General features: G+C 37.3%; 1 long non-coding RNA gene across 1 annotated transcript in view; it reads right to left on the bottom strand.

Annotated features, from left to right (window-relative positions):
• The window catches only part of LOC149576395 (uncharacterized), a 34371-nt gene extending 30481 nt beyond the window's left edge, over window positions 1-3890 (bottom strand). Inside the window, exon 1 of the long non-coding RNA XR_016361497.1 lies at window positions 3683-3890. This is a non-coding gene — a long non-coding RNA (uncharacterized LOC149576395). The remainder of the gene's footprint in view (window positions 1-3682) is intronic.
• Between the last annotated feature and the right edge of the window lie 21269 nt (window positions 3891-25159).

Below are 25159 nucleotides of genomic sequence, written 5' to 3'. Positions count from 1 at the left end.
TCAGATGCAGAGTCTCCATGTATATCTTCACATCACCACAATCTGAATCTTCTCCAAATGTGTCAAAATGTTGGTCAGTTCTTCAGTCACTGAAAACTGTTATCTTCCTCCCACAAGATTAAGATTTACACACAGTGCATAGAAGGATCATGATACACAGAATATAAAACAGATACTCAACAAAAGACATCCATTATGCTCAAATGAACTTCATTGCATAAACAAGAGAATCTTTCTCACTGTTGTTATCTAACCTGGCTCTGATACCATGTTAAGTTTTATGTCCAGAAATAAGATAAACAACATAAAAAAACTAATTAAAATGCAAAAAAAGACACAAAAAATTTATCCTGGGAAAACCCTTCCACTTGAAGGGAAAAACCCAGCCACACCAGCAAAATATCTCTTTTATTGATCATAAAAATGAAATGAGTACAAGGCTTTTCACTGGACTTGATTACAATATACCAAGCAATCATATAAATAGATTGCATAAGACTCTTCATCTTCCATACGAAGGTCTCTTATTAGAGTCCCAAAAATAAGACCCTTCATATTTTCACATATTCAACACTTCACATTTCCATATGTTTGCCTCTTCGCATGACATGTGGCACATGTCTTTTTGCATGATGTTGACTATAATCACAAATATCTTCAGCTGAAGATGACCATACCGGTCATAACAAAAATATTTATATCTTGATCTCTATCGCAGCTACAAACTTCAGCACAATTAACTGACTTGGTCATTCATGGAAAAAAATAATTTCTTGTTCTTTTCTTATCTAGCTTAAAAGACACCGTAATATATGAATAGCTAAAAAGGAAGTAATAGAACTTGGCATATTAAAATCAAAATACTGTGTTGTGAAGATTGACTATCTACTCTTAGCATTGAGGGTCAGTCCTTCAACATGTAACTGAAAAGATATGCTATAAGCATACAGGACTGATCTTCCAATTGGCACACAAAACTCCCATATTAGCTGTAAACATTATAGTTCCCATGTCTTCAATACTTCATTTCAACAGTGCAATTTATAGTTTATACGAAATACATCATCTTTCCAACTGCTGTTTGATATTTCTGCCTGGTTCCCGCTTTCTACAATAATTCAAAAGGGTACAAGTTTGATGCTAAACCCAGTAACATATGATTAAAAATCATATAAATGTTAGATTTTGAAGAATAAGTTCAAGAATTGCAGGACAGCTCCCTTTCTAGGAAAAACCATATTAACTTAAACAAAGTGTAAGTCTTTCTAATAAAAGGCAGTGCAATTATACAAATAGAATGGTTCAATCAGGAATACTGACAAGCAGCACCTGAAATTTATATCAAAGTGGTCACTAGATGCAGCCCGCAAAAGCAACTCCAAAAATGTCATTGCAATGATGAACAGTAAAACCAGATAAGAGCACAGAAGTGATCCTATTTGTGTCAATGTATACATGTAATCAAAATACCAATCTTTTGCATGGAGATTATAGGCATAATTCCTCAACAAAAGAATCAGAATAGGAATTGGTTTTCAGTAAGCATTCCAAGGTGCATCACTTGATTGGATCAAAGAGAAGGAAGTTACTGCTCGGTTCTGAGTGTTCATTACCATAAAGAAAAGTTTAAGATGAAAGTATCATTTTAAGTTTTTATTGAGCATTCTCATGAACAATCTTACACATCTAGACTTAATTAAATCGTTTTAGGTTTCAGCTGATCCAGCCAAGGATTATGAGCAATAGCTTTGTTGTTACTAGAACTTGTGACACGATTGTCTAATTTCCTCTGGTGACAATCATAGAATCACAAAGGATTTGATCAATATGCCTTAATGAGTTTTAAGTTTGAGGCACACTATGGCGACAGACAAGTTGAAATTATTAATCACTTGAATCAAAGATAAAGCAGATGAGCTTGTAACTGATTAATACGTGCAAAATTGAGAACAACATCTGGATAGATATTAATAATTATAGTCCAACCTTGTGTTAATCATATTAGAAAATGGCATCAGAAACATTAATGTATTTAATTTTCAAGCAAAACCATCATTGTATCTTCACTGCTTTGAGTTTGAGATTAACAAATTTATACAACTAACCCGTTCCTAATGGCAATTTATGGTTGATTTATGGGGAAGATGACCTGAGATACATGACCTCTCGTTTCTAGGTTAGGAATTCCATCATTTACATATTTTACCTTTAAAAATCATGGTTGACGCAATGATACTTCATTATTAAATCAAAATATACGTCCAAAGCAGTCACTTTTATACTCGTGTATCCTTGTGGACAGCCTGAATCCAAATCCTCATACAATTTGTTCCAATACATGAAAGGCAGGAAAATCATATAATAAAGTAAGGACACGTCACAAAATAGTCACAGCTATGAACCAATAAAGGCAAACAATTATTTATGATCAACGTGGCAGTAAGAAATAAGGTAGCAAACAGTCCACCCTTTAAGAACTCATTGCACAATCTCCTCTGCATGAACCCACAACTCATTCACATGACCTAGTGAATAATGCCACGTAATATTTACCTGTATCTCCATAAGATCGCAATAACCAATAGTCACAACTATGAACCAATAAAGGCAAACAATTATTTATGATCAACGTGACAGTAAGAAATAAGGTAGCAAACAGTCCACCCTTTAAGAACTCATTGCACAATCTCCTCTGCATGAACCCACAACTCATTCACATGACCTAGTGAATAATGCCACGTGATATTTAACTGTATCTCCATAAGATCACAATAACCAGATTGTGCTATTATACTCAATCCATTTCAATCGAGTAAAATAATGTAGAATGGCATGAAACATTAGGCTTGACAACCACATGGATTGGCTTAAAAATATTAACCTTAAAATGACGATTAGTAAATCTGAAGAAAGGGTGATTTTTATGAATGCTACAGGCAACCAAGATATCAAATTCAAATAGGATTTGGTATAGAGTATGCGATGAATAAGATAATCGTGATAAACCAAATCCCCAAATCTGAACAAGGGCTTCCTTATAGTGACTTCTGTAAGAAACATAATATAAAATAATCACATATAATGCAAGAGCATGAATCTAATATAAATTCCTTAAGTATCTAATCCGATGTCCAAGGAAAAACCAAATAACGGTGAACCCCTTAAAGATTCTAAACAGTCAATCTGAATGGGACCCGGATAACTTCCAAATTAATGAATCAATCTTCTATCGAAACTACCTTGAATCGTCTACAAATAAGAAATGGGTGGTTCGTCTTCAAATGTCCCACGAGACCAAACCCATTCATCCATAAAAGCAATGAAATCTTATTCAACGAAAGCTGATGATAGATTTAAATCTAAATGTGACCCATATCAGGCAGTACTTGTGTTGGATGCTTGATGGCAATGAAAATCCAGGGAAAAGGACCACAGATTCTCATACTAACCCTCTAGAAAAGGCAGGTCAGAATCCGCGGTAAATTTCAAACGCTTCTTGCCTTCATACTACAAAGGCAAGGAACCCAAATCAACAGGCCGATCTTCTGGTATCTTTTTTAGGAGATAATGCAATTTCTGATAGACAGATAGACCATAGTTTGGCTTCTCGTGTTAAGCACTATCCGATTGATTGTTGTGATAGACTGTTTTATTAAGTACATGTTAAGGATTAAAAACTTACCCGTTGAGAACCGAGCAAGTATCTCCGATGAATGAATGCAACCACCGCTCAGGATGCATCCCAAAATGGCTTTAGGCTTGAGAAAGCACAGAGATTTTTATATGATGCTAAAAGGGCAGTCAGCTCAATTTTGCTAATAAAATGACGCAGGATTTTACGATAACTTTTTATTATTAATTATTATAGTTACAAGCTTACCTTATCGAATCTATCTTCCCCACAAAATTTATTTCCGTCGCAAAACTCTTTATACATTCAAAGTGTTTTTAAATTAGTCATAATGGGAAAAAGAATTCTAAGAAATTGAAAACACACATATTGTGTTTTTAGTGTGAGGTGCAAGATTTTGTGGTTCCTTTGTTGGAAAGTGCTCATATTTGTTAAAAATAGGTAAATATCGAAAGGGAGGTAAATCAATATTGCAACACTTTTACATCAACTATATATTTCAAATCTTAATCACATGCATCCACAAATAACAATAGGAGAAAGTAAAGCACATAAAAAATGAGAAATTCATAACATCATGATTTGTTTTTTAGGAAACCCTGGTGGGATGGTACCCAAAAATATTTTGTTAGGAGTTTTGACCCTGTTATGAGTCCTTACATACATTTAATACATTAGAGATCTCAACCATGTTAGCAATTGTATTACAATAGGAACTCATTGCTCTACAATGATATATATAATCTATACAATGAGTAACAGAAACAATATCAAAAGTGATTGTACTAATATCTCAATATCTAATTAGTTGTTTGAATATCTCGCATCTAATTCTAACCATACATCAAAAATTTGCATTTGATCATCAATACAACATCATAGCATCATCCACAAAGCCTGCATATCATAAGCATACCATTTCCATACTTTGCATGTGAAAGATTATTCCTTTATATACCTTTCCAATTACTTTATCCAATTGACCTTCAAAAATGTTATGATAAAATGTCTAGCGCATAACCCAAAATTAAATATCAAGACTTGCTAATTGAGGGTTAACATCTAGGATGTCATCCTTACATTGTGATGCACAAGCATCCTGGGTGTAAGAGCAATCTTGCATCACCCAAAAATATTTTATTTTCACCTTTTTCTATTTTAATAAGGACTAGTAGATGGGGTGATTACTATTTATGGGAACTTGCTATTTTTAGGAAGTTTGTCATATGAGCTCGAAATGTTCTCATTTTCTACAGGACGGTTTATTTCAGAGTTGTAAGCCTACCATAAAAATCTCATTGATCAAGCATAAGTATCGGAGAAATTATTGTGGATTTTCGGTGGAAAAAATTGTAGAAAATCTTCAAGCTCATGTTGGAGGCCTTAGAGTGTTCGGATGAGGTCTGAAAACTCAATGGAATGGCGCTAACGTTGTTTCGAGCTTGTAGATCAAGAGTTGGTGTTTCCGAAAAGTGGTTATAATAGCCAATTGGAGCAACAGTTCGTGAGTTATGACCTTTCAAAGTTGAGCTACCCGAAATATTTAAAATAATTGTCAAAGATGCATTTGGCCGACTCTATATGTATTGTTAAGGTCTGTCGGCCCTAGGTATCAAGTTTCAATGTCTAGAACCTTCTTGGGTGGCATAAAATTGCCTATTTAAGAAAGGTTCGAACATTGTCTAGGACAACTCTGGGTGATAATTCGTAGCTTGTCTTGCAAATTATTGTGATGAAGGCACTCATGTGGGTTAGTATATTGTACTTGTGAATTTTGTAATTTCGCATTTGTGACGCAAATAAGAAGTCCATATTTTATTCTCGCATTTGCTATTATTTCTTTGTTTCTGTTATGTGGTTATGGTATTAAGGGGAGCACCCTTTATTACATTGTGAAATAATAATTTAATTAACAAGGCAATTCAATTCCTTGGGACTAATTGTTTGATCTAGATGTTACTTGCCCTATGCTATGTGATAGAAATGTCTTCATATTTTTCATCCAAAACATGTGCCAACTAACATCTTAACATAGGCGAACATATTTATATCGTTTCAAACATCATACTAACCACATCCAAATTGTGGCCAATAATATTGTTAGCATGAATGTTGATGGTATTCCTTTAGGGGAGTATCCTAAGCATTGGATAGCATTGACATGTTGCATTCATGACTGTATTTGTTATTGATGTCAACATAGCAATAATTCTATAAAGACTAGCAGAATAGTAGAGAGAGGTCATAATTGTACAGACAGAGTTTTGATGTACAGGTGAAGCATGGTTAAGGACATGTTCCACTCTGTGTTATGATGACAAGGATAAATGCGCAGAGTCTAAGTCAAAGATGTACAAATCTATAATTGATTTGTAGAGAGCAGTGCAGAGATAGAGTGCATGGAAAGTAGTTTCTAATGATCCAATTATATCTTCTAACAAAGATATAATCTAGTGATGCGTAGTTGGTCAGCGACAAAAGAGAGTCTGATGGTGACGTTAGTAAGTGTGCAAGTCCTGAAGCCGCATGTGTGAAGTTTTCAATAGACTGTGAGCCAACAGTGCTACTGTATTTGTGAATTAATTAATTATCTTATCATAATTATTTGGGAAAGCCTCAAGACCGACTCAAGGAATTATTTTGAAGATAGGGTATAAAGGAAATATGTTTTCTTTGTTTGTAGATATGGAATGTGAATGAAGTATCCAAAGTGATCAAGAAAGTGTGAATTAGAGCAGAGCGTTGTAGTAAATGCGAGTAAGTGGTCCAAGGGATTATTGGATGCAAAGTTCATGATCTGGTATCAAGATTAGAAGAAGCAAAGGTATGGTTGACAGGACAAAGAAAGAGGAAGGAAGTACAATTCAATTCTATTATTTTGCAAAGAATAATACAAAGATCATTTGGATAGTGGATTCATTGGTCTTGCCCCTAGAGTTGTTTGGACAGTGGGTCCATCTTCCTTCCACAACTCCTAATAGGGTTTGAATCTCCCAACAAGGATTCAAAGTCTCCTAATAGGAACTGATATGTATTGAATGTTGCTATAAACTCCTAACAAGGTCCATCCTCTAACAAGGAATATTTATATTAGTACATCATCTTGTGGGTACCATCCCCGCTAGGGTTTTCCCTCTGATCAAGGGTTTCCCTAGTTAACATATCTGGTGTTATTGTGCATGAGTATCTTGTTGTGGTGTCTAATTATATTGTTCACATAGTTAAAGTTTTATTAATGATGATAATTGTGATAATAGTTGGATAACTTATTCACCACCACCCCCACCACCCCCCCCCCCCCCCCCCCCCCAGTTATATTGGTGGACTATATATTGTAACAAATACTTACTTTGTTAAGCTCATTGATAAAAAATAATATGACTATTGACAGTCTTCGTGTGATATAAATGGTCATTTTTCACAATCAATTAAAACCAAAACTGGCCATCACTCCAAGCGACCTTACCAGATGATTATGTTGTCATCAATGACAACATTCATGCCCTCAATTTTGGTCACTTGCCAACAATAGCTCCATGTAGGAAAGAGTGAATGTTTCATCTTTTTATAAAGGTGTGTCTTTATAATTAATCTTCATTTCTTATAATTTTATTTCTTATAAACTAGGTCAAATATATATATTTTAGATTAAATGGTATTTATAGTTGCAAGTAATTTTTAGAAGTAGATTCTTGTGAACCACCATTCCTAAAGCATAAGTCGATGTGTTTGGTCCTCAAAAGCTGCACCACTTAATCTCAATAATAAAATAAAAATGTAATTTATTCTAGAAAACACCTCATACTAATAAATTGATGAGATGAAGAAGATTTTTAATGAATATTTCACAAGGCACAACACTTGTTGAAGGTTTTGTAAATGGGGTTGCGAGTTAAGAGAGCTTAACCTTGGAGGAAAATCCATGGTTAAGTATGATTGAGTTGGAGTAGTACTAGATGAGTGAGGAGGCCCAATACTTTACCTTTGTAAGCATTGCCTATGTAGTGCCTCTCCCATTTGACTTTTGTAAGTCGTCCTGATGGATGCACCCTTGCTGATCTTTTGTTGTGATGGATCATGATTGTGACCCTGAGTGGTCTACACCGTCGAGGTGTTTGGATTTATATATTTGTATCAGTTGCTTTATTTATGCTTTTGACTGATCTATGAGATTATGATGTTATCTGGTAATCTGGTATTTGGACATACCTCTGATTTTGTTATGTGATGGATTTAATGCTATGGTTATTTACTTCATTCCTGCGTTGCTATGCCTTTTGCAAACGTGAGTGATGTAAATAGATTATTTTAATATAATTAAATAAATGGTTAAATTAGGTGATTTAATACATTTATTGCTTCGGCTATGTTATTATATGCAATTGCACTTGATCATGTTGTTTAGTGTGCAGGATTTATATCCCTGGCAGTGGCACATGGAGTTAGTGATTCAGCCATTCATATTTTACCAATGTCGTCCTTGTATGGTCGACGTATCCTTTATTAAAATGTTTAAATTAAACCTTTCGATAATTATTAAATCCGAACTCATTTGCATTATGTGATTAGACCAGTAAGCGTGTCTGTGCATTTAGAGGTTCGCATTGTCGCAAAAGTTGTTAAGGTGATTTTTGTGTTTTTGGGTTTTCGGGCTTTTTAATTGATTTATTTTAATTTCTGGCAACTTTTCCATAGATAAATTCCTATTTATAGGAATAGTCTATTTTCGTTTGGGTCCATTCGGGGTTTAACTAGGTTGGCTGGTTATTTGCCCTAATTGATTATTCATTCGAAAAGTGAATAAATATCCAAAGAGGAATTTAATTCCTCACTTCTCACTTTCAAATTGGAAAGTTGGAGAGTAAAACCCAAAATCCTCTTCATGAGGATTTACTGTTTTGTTCGTTGTGGAAGCTACGGGCATGGGATCATCGCGAGGTTGGGCTCGTTGGATCCAGCTCGGGGAAACCTTGGATTGCTGCGATTTTCAGCTACTTCTGCGGGATATTTATTTTATGGTTCAGATTCCCGTTTTGCCCTTTTGGCTGTGAGGTAGGGCTTTCCTATTTTATTGTTTCTGCTTTTGTTTTGGTAGCCATTTGTTTGGAGGCTGAGAACTAGTGTTCCCCTCTGTTTCTGTATGTTAGTTCTACCCGGTTGGGCGAGTATGAACATTTCCCTATTTTTCGGGATGAGGGTTTGGAATTTTACGCCGTTATGCTGGCCGTTTTTGCATACGGTGTCCGATTCCATTTATTTTTGGATTTTTGGGGTTTTTGAACCCAAAGGCCAAATGGGTTTTAATTTTGAAGTTTTCCAAATTTTTGAGGTTTTTACCTCGTTTTGCGTGCTGCCATGTTTTCTCGAGTTTTCTTGGCACAATGTGGGTCGTAGCGGATGATCCGTTTGGATATCAGTCAGACCACTATTGTACCTTTTGTTGCATTGGGATGCGTGTCGCACCCGTACTCCCGACGTTGTGTTCGGTTGAGTGATTTTATATTCGTTACGATTTTCTTTTGGACCTTTGCCTTGTTTCATGGACATTGGGATTCGTGTAGAATCCATACTCTCGAATTGAGGCCGGTTGAGTAAGTTCATGACTTTTGGTCTTGTTACATCATTGGGATTCGTGCAGAATCCATACTCTTGGATTGAGGCCGGTTGAGTGATTTCATGATGTATGATTTTATTGGCTTTGGGATTCATGTAGAATCTGTCCTTCCTGTGTTGCTTTCAGTTGGGTGTTTTCTTTGCATTGTGTTCTCATTCCTGTCCTTGTGTTATGATCTTCGTGATGGTGGTGTGCCACACACGAGTACGTCCGCGTACATTTTTCGAGTGACTTGCGAGGCTCGATCTTCTGTGGTACTTCTGAAAGTTATGATCATTGGGGTTGGGATGGGAGTATGCATGCCCACAGGCACTTGTCGTAGGATGAGCATGGGTAGGGTAGGGTAGCATATGGAGGGGGCTTCTATCCTGTAATCTGGTGACTACTTCCCGGTTGGCAGAGGAAGTTTTATATAAGTGATAATTAAATTAAAACTCTGGGTGGTAATAAATACAATATAATTAAAATGTGTGGGTTGTGCGCCTTCCGTCGTGAAGAGTAGCTGCCCTAGGTTGTGCGCCTTATGTTGAGAAGAGTAGCTGCCTATACTAGCTTGGGCTTGTCGATGCCAAGCGACTCTCCATGATGTTAGCCCCTACTTAGCAGCCTTTTGAGTGTCTGACGAGGACCTTTACTCCTTGCATTGTCTTAGGTTCTTGGTTCAGCCATCATACTGTCTAGCGTGAGTGTTAGCCATGGATGTTCTTTTGTGTGTTTGTGGTTGGATCATTATCTCCATCAGCACGGTGGGTGTGGACCTTTGGGTTCCACGTGGTTGGGAGGCGTAGCTACCTTCACCACTACTAGGGACCGGTGTACAGAGACGATCTTTTGTCCTAGTGCGACCGTTGCTGGAGGTTTTCACTTGGTACTTCAGGTTTCAGAGTAGGCTTTCTTGTGATTTATGCTTTCATTGGAATGCTTGGATATCATGTTTAGATGATGTTAGTTTATTTGACGCATACCCTTATCATGATGTTTAGCATATGATTAGATGATGTTATTTGATTTAGTAGTATATCTGTTGCTTACTGCTATTTAGCATGTGATAGGTGATGTTATCTACTGTAGGATTATCTTATGCGTTATCACTAGCATGTTAGATTTCCTTATGCTTATATTGTTGCATGTTTTAGTAGTGATATCCCTATTATGATAGTACCGACGATTTGGTCGGTGGCTTGGGATGTTACGCGCAGGGGATGGCTAGGATCCACGATGGTCTTATGATGCTATTGACGGTTGGGAGGAACCGCGTACTTAGTTTGGTTGTTTTGTTCCTGAGATGTATTTATGTCCATTGCGATGTTGCTTTTGTTCTCTATGATGTTTATATTCAGTGTGTTCTTTGCTGTTGTAGTTTAGATGGTTTGATGTTTTTCATTCTGTGTTGTTCTTGCACTCGAGTGTTCATTCCTCGAGCCTTTGTGGATCCGATACTCCCTGGTGTGGAGGTTCTTTGCTCTATTTTTGGTCCTTTGTGTTTCTGGGAGTGTTTTTCATGTTTCTATGGGCAACATTTGTTCAGCATTGTGCGACATAAAAATGTATCACACGCCCATACAAACATGTCCTATGACACTGTAAAGTGTCGCACGCCTTCTTGACAAATGGCGTACGACACTGGAAAAGTGTCGCACGCCTTCTTGAGATATGTCGTACGACACTGGAAGAGTGTCGCACACCTTAAGGAGAAGTGTCGCGCGATTTTTTGTAACAACCTGCGCAGGCCGACAGCAGGCACTTTTCTTCATGATCCAATCTTTTTGAGCGTGGTTTTGGATACCCTTTTGGGCGTTCTTCGACCCTATGTTGTTGCATTTTGAATTCTCTTGATTTCTCTTGAAATCGAGTTTTCGTGTTTTTGTTTTAGTCTCTTGGGGTTTAAAATATGGTTTAAAATATATTGTTCAAGTATAAGTTGACGTATATTTAATTTCTTATACTTAAGATATATTTTAATATATGCGACAAATCGTTTGAGATAGGTTTGAGACCTCTTGGAGATAAGTTATGGATTCTAGGAAATTTCAGGGCTTCAGAAATCCAGACTTAGCCAATTTTCAGGGCTTCGAGATTTCAAGCTTAGCCAAATTTCGGAATTCTGCATTTTACCCCAGCTTGGTGTTTTGTTGATGAGTGGTCTTTTCTTGTGCCCTCATCTTGTTGTGGTGGTTGTTGGCTTTTGTTTGGGTGTGTTAGTTGGGTAGTGGTGTTCGGAGATTCGTTGGTTGTCGGGATTGTGTTGAAGTCTTCTGTTGCGATTTTGGTGATCCCTGTATGATGTTGTCTTGTGCATTCATACTTGTAAAAATAAATAAAAATCTTGGTTTGATTTGAATCCTTATTTCCAAGGATCTCCGGGCGGGGCATTACATCTAGTATCAGAGCCCATGTTCAAACATTGGGATCTCTGTGTTGTAGTTGTTGTTGCGTTGGTTGAGTGCGAGTGTCTTGGAGAGAACTCGTGATCTTGTTGCTTTGGTATCTACTTGTGATGGACTCGCTTGTCCAGTAGAGGTAACTAGAGCAGTGTGTGGAGAAGGAAGTGAGTCTTCCTGGCCTTGTAGGTGGGATCGATGTGCCTTGTTTGGTTGGTTGCATGTGTGACCCTTTTTGGATGGAGGCACTGATTGGTTTCCATGTGTTGGCTTGTGTGCCTCTTCTTTTTTCTCCTTGTGGGGTTGGGTGCATTGTTTCCCTGTTTTCTCCTGATTGTAAGTTAATGAATGAATCTTATTTGTGATTCTTTATTTTGTTGTTATAATGATGAAATGGTTCCTTTCATTGGAAATGAGTGTTTATTGTGAATCATTGCAAAGTAGTAGTTTTGCATTATATCTTTGGGTTAATGACTTAAGTCCCCAATCTGATTACTTCTTAAGCATGCATTAAATTGTTGAATATTTAAATGTTGCATTACATGGAAATTATTGTTGTTTGCATATGCATGAGGTTACTAATGGTATACTGCTTGATGTGTGTGAGTGTGTTCTCTAACGATGCTAGGATGATGTATTCCTTAGCATTGTGTGGTGATCTATCCCTCTTGTGTGACTGTACTCAGTCATCACTTGTAATGTGATTTTTTTTTATGCCTTATTGCATTTGGCTGGAGGTACTTTCCTCATGTTGTTGGGCTAGCATTGGTTTTCAGTATCTTCCTCTCTTGGAGCAGTCATCAAATTTTATCTATCGCTCTCTTTGTGACAGTTGTCACATTTGACTTATTTTTGAAATGAGCTCTTTTTGGTACTTACTGTTGAAATTGATAATTCCCCCATTTGGGCTTTTTGATTATGTTTCATGATGACTATTCTGGATGTGTTTTACTGCTGCCCAGTTGTGTGTTGTGACTCTACCATGTTCCTCTTGAACCTCTGGTAGTACGTTTAAGGGATAATATCATGGAGAACATGCTAGTGTGTCTTTGTTAGATCTAAAGTTGTTACTATAACTGAATGGTTTAAATGGTGATTAAACTTCATGTTAATTCTTGAAAGGTATGTACCTATTTTATTGTGACTCTTGGACCCTTGCTTGAAAATCTTTCAGTTCATTATGGATTAGTGCTTATGTTATGCTTAATTAATGAAATTATGAAAAAAGAGTAATGATGGTTTCAATGTGTGTATTACCTTTCATTCCATGTCTTATGTTGTTGGGCATGTGTGTCCTTGTGTGGTTTTGGACATTTCGTCTGTTGCTTGTCTTGGTGACCAAGGCTGTTGGTTTTGTCTTTGTTGTTTTGATTTGAGTGGTGGCTCAGATTGTAGGTCTTGGTCTCTCTTAGCTTCTTCATGTTGTAGTCCTTGTCGATATCTTTTTGACGCTTTTCAAATGGATTCAATCCAAGTTCGGACGTAAAAGCTATGGCTTCTGGAGTTGCTGATGATGTTCCAAGTATCTTTTTGAGTAGAGGCCAATTCAATCACGACATATCATATTTATGGCCATTGGAGAAGTCTAACTCTTCATGTTATTCATAATGGAAGAGTTATCTTGTCTTCATAATCTACTAGGTACTTGTTGAAGGTCGTGCTTGGGTTTTTGTGTTTCCTTTTGCACTAACCCACCCTTGTGTGGTGTAGTGTGGTTTGTGAGCGTTCCTTGGTTGAGGATGATGTTGCCTTGTCTTTTGGGAGTGACTTAGTTTTGATGAGTCTAGATTCTCCTTCTTGGACGTTGTCTTGGGCGCACCTCTATATCCTTTTCTCTCTTGTGAGAGTAGGCTAGTGTGGTTATGCCAATAGCTCAGTTAGTGTTTTCTGGTGAGTATGTTGATGGTTGGTGAAATTGTGAGTTTCCTAACGCATCATGGACTGGTTAGTGTAGAGGTTGAGAGAGAGACTCCCTCTCAGTCCTAATACTCTGTAGTATCCTTCTCCCTAAGCTTATATCTTCGTGTGGATTGTCTCAGTCAAGTTTTCTCTTTAACTGTTGACTTGAGGCTAGAGATTGAGTTTAGCGGTAGATTGGGTGTAGTTTTCCTAGCATGGTGCTAGAGGGACATGGTATCGTTGGACACATGTTACCATCTCGTGAGTTGGTATGCAGACATTTCATGATTGTGTCCACTGACAAAAGTCTGTGCAACCTTGTGGAAAGGTGATATCTTGTCTGGTTGGGTTGTGTTATCCTAGTTCCCTGTGATAGTTGAGCTGTTGTACCTTGGAGAGGTGTTGTGCTCCTAAGCTTGGTGGTGAGCAGTCTTTTGGAGAGTGTCCTTTTGTTGGTAAACTTTCATCCTCTTTGTCCTAAGGGTGAGTTTACGTGGATTCCAGAATGATCATGTCTGACATGATAGTATTCTTGGGAGTTTGGGATGGTTATTCCCCATGATTCCAACTTTTGATTGGAAGTGTTTAGTGTTTTGACCTTGTTTGTGGTCTTGTGGTAGGTGCATGTTTTGTTGGGCACCTGTTGACAAGGTAGAGTGGCTTGTTCCTTAACTTGTATTGTTGATTTTATGGCTAGATAGTTTTTCCTAGTGCATAGAAGGTTCCTTGTTGGAGGACCTTGTGTCTGTGTGACACCCATTCTCTTGTGGTTAACCCATTTGGGGGTTAACATGATGGTTTGAGAATGTTGGAGTGTTTTGGGTTTGACTTGTACAGAGTTGTTGAGTCATTCCTATTGCTCGCTTTTGATTTTGTTCTTGTGTGTTTTGGGTTCTATTCTTGGATTTCAGGCTTCTAGGAGTAAGCCTAGTCTTTGGGGGGGATGATGTAGTGCCTCTCCCATTTGAATTTTGTAAGTCGTCTTGATGGATGCACCCTTGCTGATCTTTTGTTGTGATGGATCATGATTGTGACCCTGAGTGGTCTACATCGTCCAGGTGTTTGGATTTATATTTTTGTATTAGTTGCTTTATTTATGCTTTTGACTGATCTATGAGATTATGATGTTATCTGGTTATTTGGTATTTGGACATACCTCTGATTTTGTTATGTGATGGATTTAATGCTATGGTTATTTACTTCATTCCTGCATTGCTATGCCTTTTGCGAATGTGAGTGATGTAAATAGATTATTTTAATATAATTAAATAAATGGTTAAATTAGGTGATTTAATACATTTATTGCTTCGGCTATGTTATTATATGCAATTGCAATTGATCGTGTTGTTTAGTGTGCAAGATTTATATCCCTGGCAGTGGCACATGGAGTTAGTGATTCAGCCATTCATATTTTACCAATGTCGTCCTTGTATGGTCGACGTATCCTTTATTAAAATGTTTAAATTAAACCTTTCGGTGATTATTAAATCCGAACTCATTTGCATTATGTGATTAGACCAGTAAGCGTGTCTGTGCATTTAGAGATTCGCATTGTGGCGAAAGTTGTTAAGGTGATTTTTGTGTTTTTGGGTTTTCGGGCTTTTTAATTGATTTATTTTAATTTCTGGCAGCTTTGCCATAGATGAATTCCTATTTATAGGAATAGCCTGTTTTCATTTGGGTCGATTTGGGGTTTAACTAGGTTGGCTGGTTATTTGCCCTAATTGATTATTCACTCGAAAAGTGAATAAATATCCAAAGAGGAATTTAATTCCTCACTTCTCACTTTCAAATTGGAAAGTTGGAGAGTAAAACCCAAAATCCTCTTCATGAGGATTTACTATTTTGTTCGTTGTGGAAGCTACGGGCGTGGGATCATTGTGAGGTTGGGCTCGTTGGATCCAGCTTGAGGAAACTTTGGATTGCCGCGATTTTCAGCTACTTCTGCGAGATATTTATTTTATGGTTCAGATTCCCGTTTTGCCCTTTTGGCTGTGAGGTAGGGCTTTCCTGTTTTATTGTTTCTGCTCCGTTTCTGCTTCTGTTTTGGTAGCCATTTGTTTGGAGGCTGAGAACTAGTGTTCCCCTCCGTTTCTGTATGTTAGTTCTACCCAGTTGGGTGGGTATGAACATTTTCCTATTTTTCGGGATGAGGGTTTGGAATTTTACGCCGTTACGCTGGTCGTTTTTGCATACGGTGTTCGATTCCATTTATTTTTGATTTTTTGGGGTTTTTGAACCCAAAGGCCAAATGGGTTTTAATTTTGAAGTTTTCCAATTTTTTGAGGTTTTTACCTCGTTTTGCGTGCCACCCTGTTTTCTCGAGTTTTCTTGGCACAATGTGGGTCGTGGCCCTAGATGATCCATTTGGATATCAGTCAGACCACTATTGCATCTTTTGTTGCATTGGGATGCGTGTCGCACCCGTACTCCTGACGTTGTATTCGGTTGAGTGATTTTATATTCGTTATGGTTTTCTTTTGGACCTTTACCTTGTTTCATGGACATTGGGATTCGTGTAGAATCCATACTCTCGGATTGAGGCCGGTTGAGTAAGTTCATGACTTTTGGTCTTGTTACATCATTGGGATTCATGCAGAATCCATACTCTCGGATTGAGGCCGGTTGAGTGATTTCATGATGTATGATTTTATTGGCTTTGGGATTCGTGTAGAATCTGTCCTTCCCATGTTGCTTTCAGTTGGGTGTTTTCCTTGCATTGTGTTATCATTCCTGTCCTTGTGTTATGATCTTCGTGATGGTGGTGCGCCACACACGAGTGCGTCCACGTACATTTGTCGAGTGACTTGCGAGGCTCGATCTTCTGTGGTACTTCCGAAAGTTATGATCATTGGGGTTGGGATGGGAGTATGCATGCCCATGGGCACTTGTTGTAGGATGAGCATGGGTAGGGTAGGGTAGCATATGGAGGGGGCTTCTATCCTGTAACCTGGTGACTACTTCCCGGTTGGCAGAGGAAGTTTTATATAAGTGATAATTAAATTAAAACTTTGGGTGGTAATAAATACAAGATAATTAAAATGTGTGGGTTGTGCGCCTTTTGTTGAGAAGAGTAGCTGCCTATACTAGCTTGGGCTTGTCGATGCCAAGCGACTCTCCATGATGTCAGCCCCTACTTAGCAGCCTTTTGAGTGTCTGACCAGGACCTTTACTCCTTGCATTGTCTTAGGTTCTTAGTTTAGCCATCATATTGTCTGGCATGAGTGTTAGCCATGGATGTTCTTTTGTGTGTTTGTGGTTGGATCATTATCTCCATTAGCACGGCGGGTGTGGGCCTTTGGATGCTACGTGGTTGGGAGGCGTAGCTACCTTCACCACTGCTAGGGACCGGTGTACAGAGACGGTCTTTTGTCCTAGTGCGACCGTTGCTGGAGGTTTTCACTTGGTACTTCGGGTTCTGGAGTAGGCTTTCTTGTGATTTATGCTTTCATTGGAATGCTTGGATATCATGTTTAGATGATGTTAGTTTATTTGACGCATTCCCTTATCATGATGTTTAGCATATGATTAGATGACGTTATTTGATTTAGTAGTATATCTATTGCTTACTACTGTTTAGCATGTGATAGGTGATGTTATCTACTGTAGGATTATCTTATGCATTATCACTAGCATGTTAGATTTCCTTATGCTTATATTGTTGCATGTTTTAGTAGTGATATCCCTATTACGATAGTACCGACAATTTGGTCAGTGGCTTGGGATGTTACGCGCAGGGGATGGCTAGGATCCACGATGGTCTTATGATGCTATTGACGGTTGGGAGGAACTGCGTAATTAGTTTGGTTGTTTTTTTCCTAAGATGTATTTATGTACATTGCGATGTTGCTTTTGTTCTCTGCGATGTTTATATTCAGTGTGTTCTTTGCTGTTGTAGTTTAGATGGTTTGATGTTCTTCATTCTGTGTTGTTCTTGCACTCGAGTGTTCATTCCTTGAGCCTTTGTGGATCCGATACTCCCTGGTGTGGAGGTTCTTTGCTCTATTTTTGGTCCTTTGTGTTTCTGGGAGTGTTTTCGTGTTTCTATGGGCGACATTTGTTCAACATTGTGTGACATAAAAATGTATCGCACGCCCATACAAACTATGTCGTACGACATTGTAAAGTGTCGCATGCCTTCTTGAGAAATGTCGTACGACACTGGAAAAGTGTGCACGCCTTCTTGAGAAATGTCGCACAAGACTGTGAAGTGTCACACGCCTTCTTGAGATATGTCGTACGACACTGGAAGAGTGTCGCATGCCTTAAGGAGAAGTGTCGCCCTCTCTTAGTAAGAAGTGTCGCACAATTTTTTGTAAAAACCTGCGCAGGCCGACAGCAGGCACTTTTCTTCATGATCCGATCTTTTTGAGAGTGGTTTTGGATACCCTTTTGGGCGTTCTTCGACCCTATGCTATTGCATTTTGAATTCTGTCGGTTTCTCTTGAAATCGAGTTTTCGTGTTTCTATTTTAGTCTCTTGGGGTTTAAAATATGGTTTAAAATATATCGTTCAAGTATAAGTTGACATATATTATACTTATGATATATTTTAATATATGCGACAAATCGTTTGAGATAGGTTTCAGACCTCTCGGAGATAAGTTATGGATTCTAGGAAATTTCAAGGCTTCAGAAATCCAGACTTAGCCAATTTTCAAGGCTTCGAGATTTCAGGCTTAGCCAAATTTCAAAATTCTGCATTTTACCCCAGCTTGGTGTTTTGTTGATGAGTGGTCTTTTCTTGTGCCCTCATCTTGTTGTGGTGGTTGTTGGCTTTTGTTTGGGTGTGTCAGTTGGGTAGTGGTGTTCAGAGATTCGTTGGTTGCCGGGATTGTGTTGAAGTCTTTCGTTGCGATTTTGGTGATCCCTATATGATGTTGTCTTGTGCATTCATACTTGTTAAAATAAAAAAATATCTTGGCTTGATTTGAATCCTTGTTTCCAATGATCTCCGGGCGGGGCATTACAGCCTATATGCAACAAGTGTTAGGTATTCCACTCATTCTCATAAGAGATGGGCTCTTGTGAATTGTTACTCATGAAAAATGGGTCAATGAGTATGACACAATGCACAAGTTTTCTAAGTTGACACTTAAACATTATTTAAAGAGTGATCAATTGCAACCCATAACACAAATTGTGTCCATCAAACTTGTTATGTCTCTCTGAATATACTTTATAATTTATCTTAGCTCCTTGACATCTTTTCACCTTCTACTAACTTTTTTAGTTGATTTACCAGTAACCACTTTCCAAAAACTTTCTCTATAAGCTACCTCTAGAAAATATTGCATAAATTTATCATAATTGCATATCTCATTTTGCACTCATAACTAAACATCTCTACACATCACTAAGTATATTTTGAAGTGTGCATAAACTAACTCATTGATTGTTGACCACACCAAACACATCAACCTCTACAACTCTGGAAATCTTCATAGAAATAGGGTATATGTTGACATCAATGATGAGCAATGTCATGAATGCAACACATAAGCATAGAATCATGTCTCTAGAAATGCTATCATACTCCCCCATATGAATACCATTAACATTCATGCTATGAATCTCTCCCTTTGGCATTGATGGCAACATAGATGACAAAATTCTAAGTACCATGAATACTGAGTATATTTCTTCCTCATCTTCCTTTACTCCCCCATTCATGTTGCCCATGAATGCAATCATATAGTAACCAATGTGCATAAGAAAGGTGTTAATCTCCCCCATACATAAACATCTCTCCTTATCAATCAATGTATTACTTTCCCCCATAAGGAATAATATTTCTTTCATCAGGGATGTAAAATAATGTTTTTCATGTACTTATCTCTCCCCCATTGACATCAATGAAAAAGGTATAATTATGTAAATTATCTAAGTTTAATCATTTCCAAAACAATATGTTCAAGCTTAGGTGTCCAAATGGATTGTTCACATACCAGTACCAAGAATCCTTAATGACCCAACTCAAACACAGATACTCCCCCATGGGAGAAGCATCAAGCATCTAGTTCAGATAAAGAAATAATGCTCTGCTATATATTGGACTGATATAATCTCTACATCAACTATTCTAAAATATGTTGGGGCATAACCCCAAGCGTACCTATCAAGTACTCAAATGTAGTCATAGCCAAATGTTTTGTAAATATGTTTGTGTTGATCTCAGATTGGTTTTGACAAGTGAGTGTCTACACACTTATGTCATTTACTTAGTTCATGCCAAACAAGTAATACATGTTGAGCATAACATGTGTAGAATAGAGCATACCGAGTCCACAGTGAGTGTCGAACCACTCGTGTGTCGAGTCACTCAAGTGCCAAGTAGACAGTGTATGCCGAGTGATTCAAGAGTCAAGCAAGCAGTGCATGCCGAGTGATATAGATATTGAGTCTCAATGAAGAATTCAATATATGTCAAGCATTAGAGACTTCAGATGCTAAGTGACACAGTTTTGTTATAGTTGTTTGTAATGGCACAAACAACTATGTAAACCATTTTTGAGCCGACTAAAGATTGAAGTATGATATCTTGAAGATAAGGATGAATCTTATGTTGGATTCCCAATGAAATTACATGTAGCCAATCAGAAAAAGGGAAAGTTTAAGCAGCAAAATGGATGAATCACAACCATTGATTCATACCTAACCCCAAGTCACTTATGTCTTCTTAAGGAGGACAAACCCTAAACTATCTAGAGTGTGAACAAGATGTATGAAGGAGAGTATAGAAAAGTTTGCATGCATAAATAGAGCATTCATGATGGCTAAGGAGTTATGATCTAATATTGCATTGTAAAATCAGTTAAAGGAGAATAGAGAAAGGGAAGAGCATACAATAGAGAGACATCTTATCAAGAAGGATCGAGAAGACATCAATTTAGAGGTGATTTATTATCAAGCAATCAAGTGCTAACCGCAAGATCATTATTGAATCATTCTAGTAGGTGAATCAGTCAAATATCTTAACAGAGTAGTCCTAATAGGCTGTATTGAAATCCTTTAACAAGGTGCTTACTTAATTGTGAGTTAAAGTCCTTTAGCAAGGCACAATTCTAACAGGGTGTTGAAATCCTTTAACAAGGTGAGACCTAATAGTCTTTGTAAGCCTTTAACAAGGCAGACTTTTCATAGGGTAGATCATGTCTCATGATCAAAACATTGCAACCTTCATTGGATACACTTTATTACTACAATAGTGAAGATTTGTGGGTGTCGTCCCCACCCCAGTTTTACCTTCTCACTTGAGGATTTTTGGGTAATCATATATGGTGTCAGATGTGTTTGAATGCTTATATGTTTACATGATTTAGATGTACATGCTTTACATGTTATTTCAGTTTATCTATTGAATGCATGAGATGGATGTGTAGTGAAAGTTTTATTGGTCAAAGTTTAAACTACTGATTCACCCCCACCCATAAGTCCTTGAAGAGAAGGAAGGAAATTGCTATTGTGGAGAATGACACACAATACAAAGAGATAAACACTACTAAGCTATTTGTTGATAGAGACTTAAATGAATTTGATGCAGCAGTTGTAGATCTAATGGAAAAGAACAGAGCCCAAGCTGAGGAAGTCAAAAATCTCAAGCTAGAGCAAGAATCACAAGCCATATTACTATGTGAGGTGACTAAATAGAAGAAGAAATCTATGGAAGAAAAAGCCATGATTGAAGAAGACAAAAGAATTTTGAGCAATAGACTGGAAGAGAAATCGTCAGAGCTAACCAAGATTTCCAACATGCAATTGGATACACTAAGTTAAAAGATGAATGCCAACTATGAGCTGAATGTCAAAAGGCATTGAGATAACAACATTGAAGTTGTAGAATGAGCTATTACAAAGTGACCTAAAAAGGGAAAAATAATTTTCTAAAAGTTTCAACAAGCCAAATGAAGTTATCAAATACTTTGAGTAATTATTGAGATCCCCTAGATCTAATAAGGACACATCTAGACTAGGATACACAAGTACTGAAGAAGGAGAGTCATCCAAAAGTGTTGAAGAAAGGAGCAACAAAGGTAAGGAGTCCAAACCTACTTGTCATAATTGTGGCAAGAAAGGACATACTGCTAATGTGTGCAGGAGCAGAATTGCAAATTGGAATGACAAGCATAAGAACATGGTTCACTGTCACAAGTGCAACAAACAAAGTCATCAAGCACATGAATGCAAAACCAAGACCACGAACACACAAAGATTTGAAGGATATTGTTACAACTATAAAAAATATGGACATATAACTTTTGAGTGCAGATTCAAACCCATGTGGTCATCAAACAAGCAAACAAAGTTAAGGAACAATGGCAACTCTTATAACTGGGATTATAATACAAGATATAGATATCATTATTGTCAAGAATGTGGACATGTTCCTGAGAATTGTGTTAGGACACACTTCAGAGGTGACTACGAGAGGTGGTTGAGTCAAACCACATGTTTTAGTTGTTTGAAGATTGGTCACATCAGTATTATTGCCCAACAAGGTAAAAGGCACCAAGTTGTGAATTTGACAAAGGCAAAGGCAAGGAAGATGTTGAAAATGTCTGAAACAAAATGAACAAGACATGGAAGAAGAAAGATGATTGCAACACATCAAATGGAGAAGGGATCACTTCACCCAATGGGTTAGGTGATCACACCTCATCAAACTAAGCAATCAAGAGGTATGTAGGACTAATATTCATAAGGTTATATCATACATCAGTTCCAAAAGGATTTAAAATTGAAAATATTACATTAGCATTAACAAAGATGCAAGATGTTATTAGAAATTCAAGAAAAATCTTTAAGTTTTTCATTTTGTTGTTGAGCATGAAAAGTTTCCTATGTTTGTCGAGTGAAATTCTAGAGGAAGCCAAGCTATTAGACTAGCTAGTTGATGTCGAGCTCATAATGGTTACCAAGTGAATGGAATGTCAATGGATGTTGAGTGAGTCTGAAATTGGTTGATGTTGAGCTTACAATTGTGTAAGAACTTAGCATTGATTGCAGGGTTTCAAAAGGGTATTTGATTGATTTTAACTCATTTTTCATCATTTCAAAATTGAAAAAGAGCGAGAAGAGCAAGAGGTGATTTGGAAATTATTTAGAAGCGATTGCAGAAGATTTGAGCAGCGATTCAACTCTATTTCATCAGATCTTGAAAGGTATTTACTAAGTGTCGAGTTACACTGTTTATATTTTCGTAAACCCTAATTTCACATTATGGCATCTAGTTCAAATAATGTAGACGATAAGGAGGTTTTGAATTTCCAATTGGTTAGTAATGAAGTTAAGCAACCTATATTCAAGGCCATTCTTGATATTGCATACAAACAAGACCCCTCTGGTGCGTTATCCATGATACCACCAAACATTTTAATGGTGCAAGATGTTAGGAAATGCTATAACTATAAAATTGGTAGTATTGGTGATATGGAAATAAAGCAAGCATATGATAGACTTTGTGAGAATGGTGTGTTGAAGGAAGAATTCAAAATTGTAGAGAAGAAAGGGTTAAATCGTGCCCTAGATTTCCCAAATGTGTTCAAAACATAATGGATTAGGATAGTATTGAGTAGGATACATGATGGTTCACTATGGTTCGATAATGGACCTATCAAGATAACCAAAAGGATAATTCATAAGGTTACAAGATATCCAACCCTAGATCAACCTAAGACATTGAGGAGTGACTCAAAAGAGGTTATTGAGAAAAACACTGGAGTCATATGGAATAAGAGAGGAATGACTATTAGCACCATTGTAGATCCTTTGATAGACTTTTTAGTAAGGGTTATTTCACACAAATTCTACCAATCTAGCAAATTAAACAATGTGCCCTATATTGCAGTGGATGTTGGTTATAAAATTATTAAGAAAGATCACATGTATGATCTTGCTACGTTACAACTACAACAATTGATGGAGAATCTAGGAGCAATAAGAAGGATTATGAGTGCACAACGAAAATTTGGTTCTATCCTAATATGTATATTCTTTTATGTTCATAACACTTTTCCTACTTTTGGCATAGTTGGTTGGAAAACAAATAGGTCAGTGGCAATATAGATTGGTGAGTTCATTGAACAATAAGGTGAGAATTTTGAGTATGTGATGACTAGCTATTTTGAAGACTTTAAGCAGTCAATGAAGAAAACACTGAGAATTCCAATGTCACTAGTAGAAAAGCACTATGATGATATCTGTTTCCTAGTGGATGCCTACTATACATTTTTTCAAGCTGCTACTCCAAGGGTAAGATGGTTGAGACCCTTAGGATATGAAATAAATGTGGATGAAGCCTCTGCAACTATCAAAACTTTACTGGCAGAAGAAATTGATAAAAATGCCAAGGCATTTGGAAACTATGAGTTGGCTAAGTCTAAAATTACCATGGAACTAAAGACATCTTCTGTTATTAAGAAGAAAGATAGGTTGGTGAAGAAACTGAAAGCTACATTTGGTGAAGGTGTTGAGTAGGAAGAAGAAGAGGAAGAAGAGGATGAAGAGGAAGAAGACTCTCAGACACAAGCACCACTTGCACTCACACAAGGTCAAGGAGAAGATCAGGAAGAGGAGGAGACAGAAGTTGTTGAAGGTGCCGAGGGAGAAGAGGCCGAGGAAGCACCTACTCCCATTGATCAAAAGAAGAGGAAGGCCAAGGCACAACCTGTGGCAAGGGCTAAGAAAACTATCAAACCAAGCCAAGCCAAGCCTACAACACCTACTACAAGGGCTAGTGCACATGTCACTGCTCAAAAGGCCAAGAAGAAAGCAAAACCAGAAGAGTAGGAAGGAGGATTGTAGAAAAAGCCAAGAAAAAAATATGTTGCACAAGTTGAATCATATGAGGAGAAAATTGAATCAGATGAAAATGCCCAATTCAAAGTGGTGAGTCACAATCCTCTATTAGACTTCGAAAATCTTTGTGAGAATGTTAAGTCTAATGCATATTTGTTAGGATTTTTACATGTTGATTTTGATAACCTTGGTAAAGTTGAGAAAAATCAAGTGGAGGAAGCTATATATGCCATGATGGCAAATTTTAAGAAAGCCCCACTAGAAATTGCTAATTTTATGCCAAAAAGCTTATATGAGAGAATTAAGCAGAAGTGACACTATTGTTTGAACTTGGAGAGACAAATAAGGGAGACTTCACTTGCCCAAGTCATGGGTGAACTTAGTAAGGCACAAATTGCTAAGGCTATGAAGAAGTATGCAATTAGGTTTGTACCTAAATATAGAGCCTTTGGCATTTCACAAAACAATATTGAAGATGTTGTTAAGAAGTACACACAAATGTGGAAAGTAACTATGGGCTTGCTACAGTAAAGGAAGGTGAACAAGAGCCTATTGAAGTGAAAAATGATAACAATGACAACACTATTGAGGGAGGGACAAAAATGCAAGTAGATGACAAGGCAACAACTGAGGTAGAGCAACAAGAGGAACATAGTGTACCATATACACAATTGCCTAATGTCAGTCCTTAACATGTAACAAGTGAGAATATTGAAACTATAATAGTTAAGGATGTTTCTGATGTCACAGCTCAAAACATCAATCCCCTTGTAGAGGAAGATCTCAAGAAGATACTAGATCAATCTACACTACAGGAAAAACTATGTGATAATCTTAT

The sequence above is a fragment of the Cupressus sempervirens genome, chromosome 1, assembly GCF_028749045.1.
Source record: "Cupressus sempervirens isolate cs-2001-9-10 chromosome 1, ASM2874904v1, whole genome shotgun sequence".
Taxonomy (NCBI): Eukaryota; Viridiplantae; Streptophyta; class Pinopsida; order Cupressales; family Cupressaceae; genus Cupressus; species Cupressus sempervirens.
The sequence above is the reverse complement of the archived record's forward strand: the minus strand, read 5'-3'. Positions and strand labels throughout refer to the sequence as shown.